At 37.1% G+C, this 10,116-nt stretch overlaps 1 non-coding gene across 1 annotated transcript; it reads left to right on the top strand.

Annotated features, from left to right (window-relative positions):
• Window positions 1-6,598: 6,598 nt before the first annotated feature.
• Window positions 6,599-6,704, top strand: LOC122039139. The gene has a single exon (XR_006128033.1). It is a non-coding gene; the product is annotated as a small nucleolar RNA R71 (small nucleolar RNA).
• The last annotated feature ends 3,412 nt before the right edge of the window (window positions 6,705-10,116 follow it).

The following is a 10,116-nucleotide window of genomic DNA, read 5'->3' as shown; positions in this document are numbered from 1 at the left end:
GTTATCAATTCAATTAAATATTAATTTCTAAAATTAGCTTCCAGGTTAAACATGGCGAGGCACTAAGCCTTCTTGGATATGGGAGCAACCACCACTTCCTAGATAAAGCCTTTTAAGGAAAGCTAATATTTAATTTCCTTATATAACTCTAGGTTTAACCAAAAGGAACAATCGAATCACAAATTCGAAAAACAAAAACACAAACTCGAATAACAAATTTGAAAAACTAGAATCTAATGCCTCTTGTATTTGGAATTCATACAAAGAAAAATAACAAGTATGATGCGGAAGAAAATTACTAGTTATACCTTCTCCTTGTATGCTAATGACCTCGAGATCTTCTGTCATATTCCTCACCTCGCCTTGGACGTCGTGTGGGCGATGAACCTCCAAGATGAACACCACCCAAAGAGCTTCTCCTTCTTCTCTATGTTTTGGCCACCACCACCACCAAGGAGCAAAAGAGAGCAAAGAGAAAAGAGAGGGAGAGAGGGTCGGCCACAAGAGGATCACCAATAAGGGAATAAGAATTGTTATCTCTTGAGGCCTCCCCTCCCCTTCTTTTATATTACTTTCCCAAGGCAAATAAGGAAAGACTTTTTACAAAAATTAAAATCTTCCTCTTGTTTTTCTTTTTCCATTTTTATTTTTCCTTTTCTTTCCTCTTGATTGAATCAATCATCAATCATGGATTGATTGGCCGGGCCTTGCTTGGGCACCAAGCAAGGGTGGATGGCCACATCATCAAGAAGGAAAAATAATTTTTATAAAATTTTATAAAAGAAGAAATCCTCTTATAAAATTTTACAAGCTCTCTTTCTTAAAGTGGATGTTAAAAAAGGAAAGTTTTAAAAATTAAAATCATGTTTTAAAATTTAAAACTTCTCTTCTAAAAATTTCCTTTTTTAACATGGTTATAAAAATAGAAAATTTTAATTTTAAAACTTCTCTTCCTTTTTTCTAAAACCATGAGGATGGTTAAAAAAGGAAAGTTTTAAAACTTTTAAAACTCTCTATTAAACCATGTGGCCTAATTCAAATAAGAAAAGATTTTCATTTTAAAATTTCTCTTTTAAAACTTATAGTTTTCTACAAAGAGAAGATTTTAAAAATTCAAAACACCCCTTCACTTTTGAATTAATATGGCCGGCCCCTTCTTGCTTGGGCACCAAGCAAGGGGTCGACCCCTTAAGAGAAGATGGTGGCCAACCCTAGGCTTGGTCACCAAGCCTTGGGCCGACCCTCTCTTGGACACCAAGAAGGGCTTTTATTTGGATGGACTTGAGGCTTTAATGAGGCTACGACAGGGACCTAGAGGAGAAATTGGTTTTGGCCTTCCGATGAGCTTGAGTATCCCATGTTCGCCCCGAACACACAACTCAAGTTCATCAATAATAACTCATTCCACTAGAGAGTTATTATTGCACTACCGCATCAATCCCAAATTATATTATGGACTCCTTATTATCATGAGTGTGTTAGTCTCTCTGTGTTTAAGATAACGAATGTCCATTAATTTAATTGAGTTACTGACAACTTACTATAATTAATGTCTTAGTCCAAGAGTAGTACCACTCAACCTTATTGTCATGTCGAACTGAGTCCACCTGCAGGGTTTAACATGACAATCCTTATGAGCTCCTCTTGGGGGCATTCTCAACCTAGATAACTAGGATATAAATTCCTTCTATAATCAACAACACACACTATAAGTAATATCATTTCCCAACTTATCGGACCTATTGATTTATCAATATAAATCTCACCCTTTGATAAGTTAAAGAAATAAATACTAAATATATGTGCTTGTTATTATATTAGGATTAAGAGCACACACTTTCATAATAACTAAGGTCTAGTTCTTTTATTAAGTCAGTATAAAAAGAACTTACCTAAAATGGTCCTACTCAATACACTTAGAGTGTACTAATGTAATTTATTAGTCAAGATAAACTAATACCTAATTACATTATGACTATTTCAATGGTTTGTTCCTTTCCAGCTTAGTCATGAGCAACTATTTAAAATTTATAGAGAAATGATAACATGATCTTCTGTGTATGACACCACATGCCATGTTATTGTTACTCTCCGCAAGTGTACGGAAATGTCGCAAGTAATATAAAAGATTATCGTATCCACAGGGACTGGAATAAGCACTAGAAATGTCTCAATGCGAATTAGCTAAACAACTATCCAATCGTTTCAAAAGCAAAGTAAAGGTAAACAAATCTAATATTAAAGATCAACAAACAAGAGTTTAGAGTTTTGGGTTATGATAAAGGAAGATTCTAGGAGTTTCGGTTTCTTTGTAAGATTTCTTGAATGTAAATGGTTCACCAATTCTTATCCCTCAATTGCCAAACATGTAGAAAGTTGTCGGTTCCCTCTTGCAATAGACAACCGGCTAAGGACTGAGAAATGTATCTAAATAGGATTAATTAGACATGAACCTATGTTGTCCTTACACAGAAGTGCACCTATTACTATGCCTTCCTCGGATATCAACGTAGAAGCCCACGACTCATTAATCTATCAAGACACAAGAAGCTAATCATAAAATCCATCCTACTCTCTTGAATATCCCTATTTCCTCTTCAAGATTATCTCTCAAACGTCCTTACACGGGCTTGCACATCACGTGGATCCCTCGGATGATCGAGTGAGAGTTTATCTTTACAAAGTCCATAAGAAATCCAAACAATCAATCAAGAATGAGAATTAAGCACAAATCATCATCAATCATTCAAGATCTAATTGATACAAGCAAGATAATGTCATTGAAACAAGAAAATGGCAAATCCATAAGAGATTACATCAATCCATCATACAAATACTCCCTTAATCCTAGAATACAAGATCTACTCCATGAATCGAGGAAGAAAACCCGAAGAAATAGAGATTACAAGCATTCCTTGAATCCCCAATCCAAGAAAACAAGAAGAGGGGGAAAGAGAAAACTTATCTACGAAGAAGCCTCGTCTTCGGATCCAATCCTCGCTCCGGAGTCGAAATCGTCGAGATCTCCCCTTGAATCGCCCAGAAATCCTCCCAAGATTGGGAGGATACCACCAAATCTTGCTTTCTCCCAAAGGGGGAGAGATCCCCTTTCAATTCATGAAGAAGGGTTTAAATAGAGGAGGGAATTGGGCGCCACACGGCCCCGTGACACGGCCGTGTGAGATTCACACGGCCATGTCCAGTTCCCTCTCTGCCAAAGCTGCACGGCCGTGTGACTCCACACGGCCAGAACCCTTCTGCTCTCTGGAAATGCTACACGGCCGTGTGGTGCACACGGCCACAGCCTGCTTGGTCTCTGGAAGTCTCACACGGCCGTGTAGATCCACACGGCCCTGTAAGGCTTCTGCTCTGGTTGGCTTCAAATCTTGACACGGCCGTGCGAGGTTCACACGGCCATGTCATCTTCCTCCTCTGTTGGTGCCAAACTCCACACGGCCCGAGCTCCATACCAGTGCAGGGCCGTGTGAGGTACACGGCCCGGTGCTTTCTCCCTTTGCTTCCTCCAATGCATGCCCAAAGATGTAGATTCTTCACCAAATCGACTCCTGTGTACAGAAAATGCACAAAAAGCAGATCTCCGAACCAAAAGAGTAAATATGCTAAAAGGAAAGCTGGAAGTATAAAAATGCATAGATCAAGCATGCTCAAAGTATGTAAATGTGCGTAAAAACATGCATAAAAGAGTATATAATCTACGCACATCACACCCCCAGACTTAAACCTTTGCTTGTCCTCAAGCAAAATGCTGCAGTCTAAATTCATATGTTCTACAACACATTCATAAAACCCAGTGCACTTTCCTAACTCTATCAAAAAGTTTCATTAACAAGCTTGATCATGGAAACAAGTAAAGTATGGTTCAAGCATAAGAATCTTGTGCGCAGTGTAAAAGTAACTCAACACCCTTCAAGTTTCAATCCATGTCCTAGTCAAGTCGTCATCAAATTTGAATTCCTAATGTTTCCAGTGAAAGACAAGTAACCAGTGATAGGCACTTACTTACCGTTCACTTGGTTCATATTTCTCAACTAACCCAAGGTCTCAATGGTGTGCTCAATCTCAAGAGAAACTAAACAGTCATTTCCCCAGTAACCTAACTCGGTCTCAAAGGGGTGACTTGCTAGATTCCACTCATGACAACTGTTTTTTATATCCCTTATTGTTCATTTTTTTTTTATAAGTGTTTGCATTGTGCAAAACTTATTCACAAATGTACTTTTAGCACACATGTTGGGATTTTTTGATTTTTCCAAATGAGCTTTAATGATTTGAGCCTCATCCAGTAACCAAAATAAAAGTTGAGAGATCACCATGGAAACCAAGTACTAAGCAAACAAGATGAATCATGACTATTTCAATGACATCAACTATTCAAGCATCAAGCACAAGTGTAGTGAAGATAAAATCCTTAAGGTTGAACCAAAACTAAAACTCATCACCATAAGATTCTTAGCTTATTAATGCTTCCCAAGATAAAAAAAGAACTACACAAAGTTTACTAGTAGCATCATGCGAACATCATGAATCGAGACAATAATCGTGCTAACATTTCACTTGAATCCAAGAAAGTATATAAGTGAAGTTTTGATGTTCTCAAGATGTATGCCACAAAAAATCAAAACACAATGCAAGACATAAGCAAAAACAAAAACAAACAAAGCAAATCAAATGCATCCCCCCAGACTTAAATTTTTCATTGTCCCAATGAAAACTAAAAACAATGTGGAGGAGATTTTAAAAGAAGTTACCAAGTGATGAGCTCCAAATGGTTGACGTTCATGTTTTTAAAGATACTCCTCCATCCAATACTCACATTCCTCCACAACTTTGAATTCTACAACAATAAGATAGACAAGAAAAATTAAGTAGAGGATACATGTTTATTATAAAGAGAGAACTAAAGACATAAAAGAAAATAAGGAAAATGAACTTGGGTTGCCTCCCAAGAAGCACTTGTTTAAGGTCATTAACTCGACCACCTCATTAGATTCATCTAAATCTTGCTCTTGGAGGGGTAAGATATTTTAGAACCCTCCTACCAAGGGCTCTTATTATGGAGGGAGCTTTCATCAAAGGAGCTACAAAGTAAAGTATAACTCTCTCCATCTTCGTCTTCTTGGAAATTTTTTCAGGTGGTCGAAGACGGTTCAGATTGAGCTTCCAATTATTGGCCCATGTGAAATCTGCACATCCAAAAGAAAAACAAATCTCCCACAAGCATGTTATATAGTATAGATCTAGAACCATATCAAGATAAGATGAATAAGTAATAAAAACTGAATCACATCCAACAAAGTCAATTATAGGTACCTCCATAAAGTTTTCCAAAAGATCACAAGAAATACTAACCTTGCTTTGTTGAGAAATACCTGAAATGTCTAAACATGTAGATGTGACTTCCTCTGAATCAAATGATGGTTCTGGCTCTAGCTTAGGTGTTGATGATATCAATGATGGTGATTCTCGAGACTCTACTAGCTCTGTATAAGTCCCTACACATTGTTCCACAACATGATCAATTCTTAAAACCTCTAAGGGTTGTCTTGACAAAGGTGGTGATCCTTGAGATGCTGCTTCCACAACACAGCTCCCTACACATTCTTCCATATCATCATCATCAACACATACATCAAAAAATAAACCAACATCTATGTCCTCAATAGGAGAATCAATAACAAGAGGATCAATAACTTCACTTGCAGTTTTAAGTTGATCTACCACATCACATTCATCATCTGAAAATTCGATGTCACTATAACACCTTATAAAATTTTGAGATAGATCTGAAAACTTATTTACCACTACATTATCAATAAAATCCTCATCTGAAAAATCTTCATCTTCATATATATTCAAAAATCTACACTCAACCATATTAGTGTCACAGGATTTGCCGAAGTCTTTATTTTCATTGACCCCCACTAACCTTTGTGGAAAAGGAACCCTTAGTGAAGGTCCTAGGAAAGACTGAACTCCCTTTTTCCCAAATTCCCTTTGGGCTTTTGGAGGAGGTCCAACTTGCTTATCTAATGTTGGTGTGATTAATCGTTGAGGGAAAGGTACTTCTGGCCTTTGGGAATTTCCTAGATAAATAGAATTGAGTTCTTGTGATCTTCTATTATTCTTCTCCTCAATTATAAACATGTCATTCTTCAGAAGTTCTTCATGATTTTTGCCACTTCTCAACCCCACATCATCACACTTTTTATTGGATCTTGACTGTGTAGGAGGGGGATCTTCTTTAAACCATTTTGAAACAATTATATCAAGCTTTGCCCCCAAATGTTTGAACTCCTCACTATGTGACTTGTGAATTTCAACATTTTTAGGTGGTTGAATTTCATTTTGTTTGACAGGCTCTCTTACATTTATGGCTTTCACTTCTTGAATATCTGAGGGAAATTCCATCCAACTTTTGTTCGACCATTCACGGAGGTTCAATGTCACTTGATCAATTAACGAATAAGCTTCATCTACACTTTTGTCCATAAAAGAACCTCCATCTGATGAATCCAATAAAGTCTTGTCTGAGAAAGAAATTCCCCCATAGAATATGTGCAAATTCAACCATTTTTCAAAACCATGATGAGGGCACTGTCTTTGAAGACTCTTGAATCTATCCCATGCTTCAAATAATGATTCTCCATATGCCTGAGCAAAATTTGTTATGCAATTCCTCATATACACCGTTCTACTTGGAGGGAAAAAATGATTCAGAAATTGCTTCTCCAATTGTTCCCAACTTGTGATGCTTTGAGGACAGAGAGAATATAGCCAAGTCCTTGCTTTATCCTTGATACTGAAAGGAAATGTCATCAATCGAACTGCATTTGCTGATACTCCTTCGCATTTCACCAAATCACAAATCTCTAAAAATGTTTCAAGATGCAGATAAGGACTTTCTGATACTTCTCCTCCAAATTTGTGACCTTGTATCATGAAAATTATCTCTGGGTCTAGTTGGAAACTTTCTGCTTCAATTTGAGGTTGCACAATGGGAGATAAAAATCTTGCAGAAATGGGTGTAGAAAAATTTCTCATGGGCCTGCTTGACATGTTAGTGCTCATGGATATTCAAGAAGAAAAAGAAAATTATCAAGAATCAAAAACAAGAAATAAAATGCAATATGAAAAGCAAGAAAGCAAATGCAGAATTTAAATTGCAAGAAAGAAAGTGCATAATGAAAACAAGAAAGAAAAGATAAAAGGAAAAAGAAAAATATCTAGAATAATTCATATGCTAAAAATTGCAAGATATGTTTACAAAAGAAAATAAGAAAGAAACTAGATCAAAAGAGAAAACAGAGAAAAGTTAGATTAGAGTGCTAGAAATCAAGAATGCAAAGTTAGAATTAGAATTAGAATTGCAACAAAAAGAATTGTCAAGAATGTTATTCAAGAAAAGAAAAGCTTATAGAAACAGGATTCTAAAGTTACAACTATGAAAATGTAAAGAAAGAAAGAAAAGTTATGTTTAGTCTAACTCAATTGATAATTCCTAATGTTATAGCGCAGTCCCCGGCAACGGCGCCAAAAACTTGTTACTCTCCGCAAGTGTACGGAAATGTCGCAAGTAATATAAAAGATTATCGTATCCACAGGGACTGGAATAAGCACTAGAAATGTCTCAATGCGAATTAGCTAAACAACTATCCAATCGTTTCAAAAGCAAAGTAAAGGTAAACAAATCTAATATTAAAGATCAACAAACAAGAGTTTAGAGTTTTGGGTTATGATAAAGGAAGATTCTAGGAGTTTCGGTTTCTTTGTAAGATTTCTTGAATGTAAATGGTTCACCAATTCTTATCCCTCAATTGCCAAACATGTAGAAAGTTGTCGGTTCCCTCTTGCAATAGACAACCGGCTAAGGACTGAGAAATGTATCTAAATAGGATTAATTTGTTAGTTAGAGCCCTAGAGCCAATCATTTGATGATTGTACGGACTCATGTATATCATATTCTTATATATTAATAAAGGCATTTGTTTGGTTATTATACTTATTTATATTAGTGCCAAATAGACTAAGTATAATAGCGTCCTTGAGTAGAAGGTTCATACCTATATCAATCGATTAGTTAAATCGATAGTGAGATGATATAGGGAACACTACTCTAAATCATTCCTAGTCGAGTATTAACATTCAGGGACAATGTTAATACAATAAGACTAGCATGTAGGTCAGCTCGATGACTTGATCTCACAAGTCATGGATATAGAGATATCAAGCTGACACATGGGTATGCATTAGAGAATGTATACTGAATGACCCGCCATGAGAAAGTATCATGGATCGTTATATGAGTGTCATATACTTTCTCATGTGGCTATTAGTATGACTATTAGTCCTTAGACCTGAAGTCACCATGGATCCCTACATAAGGAGTTATGTACTTTAGTTTTGTCAAACGTCACCCGTAACTGGGTGGACTATAAAGGCGATTACTGGGTATGTAACGAATTATGCAGAGGGATGTGAGTGATGTAGATGGGATCTATCCCTCCCATATGACGGGAGCGACATCGCTATTCTTGATAGAGTGAGACCACTAAGCGCATGGCCATGCCCAAATGAGTCAACATTAGATGTTGAGCTTATTTGATCGAGTGAGTCTAACTTGGAGTTCAAGATTTAGATTGATTAGAGGATGACACGGTCTATGCCTCATATTGATCAATCTAGATGTCTAGGATAGAAGGACACTTGTCATTATTTTGTGAGTAGTCACAATTGGTAGTCACAAGGTGATGTCGGATCTCGACATTCTTGTAACTTGGGTAGTAATGATGTGTTGCTAGATACCGCTCATTACTTATGCTCCTAAATGGGTTTAGGGCATTGCCAACGTTACAAGAACCTATAGGGTCACACACTTAGGACAATTAGGTGGAGATTAGGTTCATATGATGAACCAAGAGGATTAGATTCATTTGATGAATCAAATTAGATTAAGAGTAATCCTAATTGGGCTAACTTGAGTTCGACTCAAGTTGATTCATGTGTTAAATGAGTCTAATTTAGATTTTGACTCATTGAATCAATTTAATTTAATGAATTAGATTCATTATATTAAGTTGGCTCGAATCAAATGGTTGGATTAGATCCACCATGGTAGAGATTGAGTCAAGTTTGACTTGACTTGAGAAGGAAGACCAAAGGTCAATTTTGACTTGACCTTTTGCCACCTCATTGGTGAGTTGGCATTAGGTGGACCAATAATGATGTTCCACATCATCATGGGTGCCACCTCATGGAAGTAACAAAGCCACTCTCTTAATGGTTTCATATTAATTGCAATTAATGCAATTAATGTGATTTTATGGTTTCATATTAATTGCAATTAATGCAATTAATGTGAATTTTGAAATGTGGCCGGCCACTTGGTTTTTGGGTGAAAAATTCATTTTTCATTCACTTGTGTGCATCTTCCTCCTTCTCCCTCTCAAGCTCTCCCTCTCCCTCTCCTCCCTTGGCCGAACCACATAGGTGCTAGCACACCTTGGTTTTTGGTCATCTCCATCTAGTGTGTCCGTGTGGATACTTCTAGAGGACCGGCGCTTGACGGTCTTGAGATCCGGCATCATTTGGACGAGCGGGAACGCGAAGGGCATCGCATCAAGGGTAAACACTTTGTCCTCATAGATCTAAGTAGTAGATCAGTTTTTGAACTCGTACAAGAAATAGTTTTTCGAATTTTTATATGAATCTTTGCACGGATCTACGGCTTTGGGTCCTTCGGGGTTTCCGCGATGCGAAAAAGCGGTTTTCGCGGCTCGAAGAACCCAACATAATTAGACATGAACCTATGTTGTCCTTACACAGAAGTGCACCTATTACTATGCCTTCCTCGGATATCAACGTAGAAGCCCACGACTCATTAATCTATCAAGATACAAGAAGCTAATCATAAAATTCATCCTACTCTCTTGAATATCCCTATTTCCTCTTCAAGATTATCTCTCAAACGTCCTTACATGGGCTTGCACCTGTCACGTGGATCCCTCGGATGATCGAGTGAGAGTTTATCTTTACAAAGTCCATAAGAAATCCAAACAATCAATCAAGAATGAGAATTAAGCAAAAATCACCATCAAT

Source organism: Zingiber officinale, chromosome 1A (genome assembly GCF_018446385.1).
Source record: "Zingiber officinale cultivar Zhangliang chromosome 1A, Zo_v1.1, whole genome shotgun sequence".
Taxonomy (NCBI): domain Eukaryota; kingdom Viridiplantae; phylum Streptophyta; class Magnoliopsida; order Zingiberales; family Zingiberaceae; genus Zingiber; species Zingiber officinale.
This window is presented reverse-complemented; position numbering and strand designations above follow the sequence as displayed.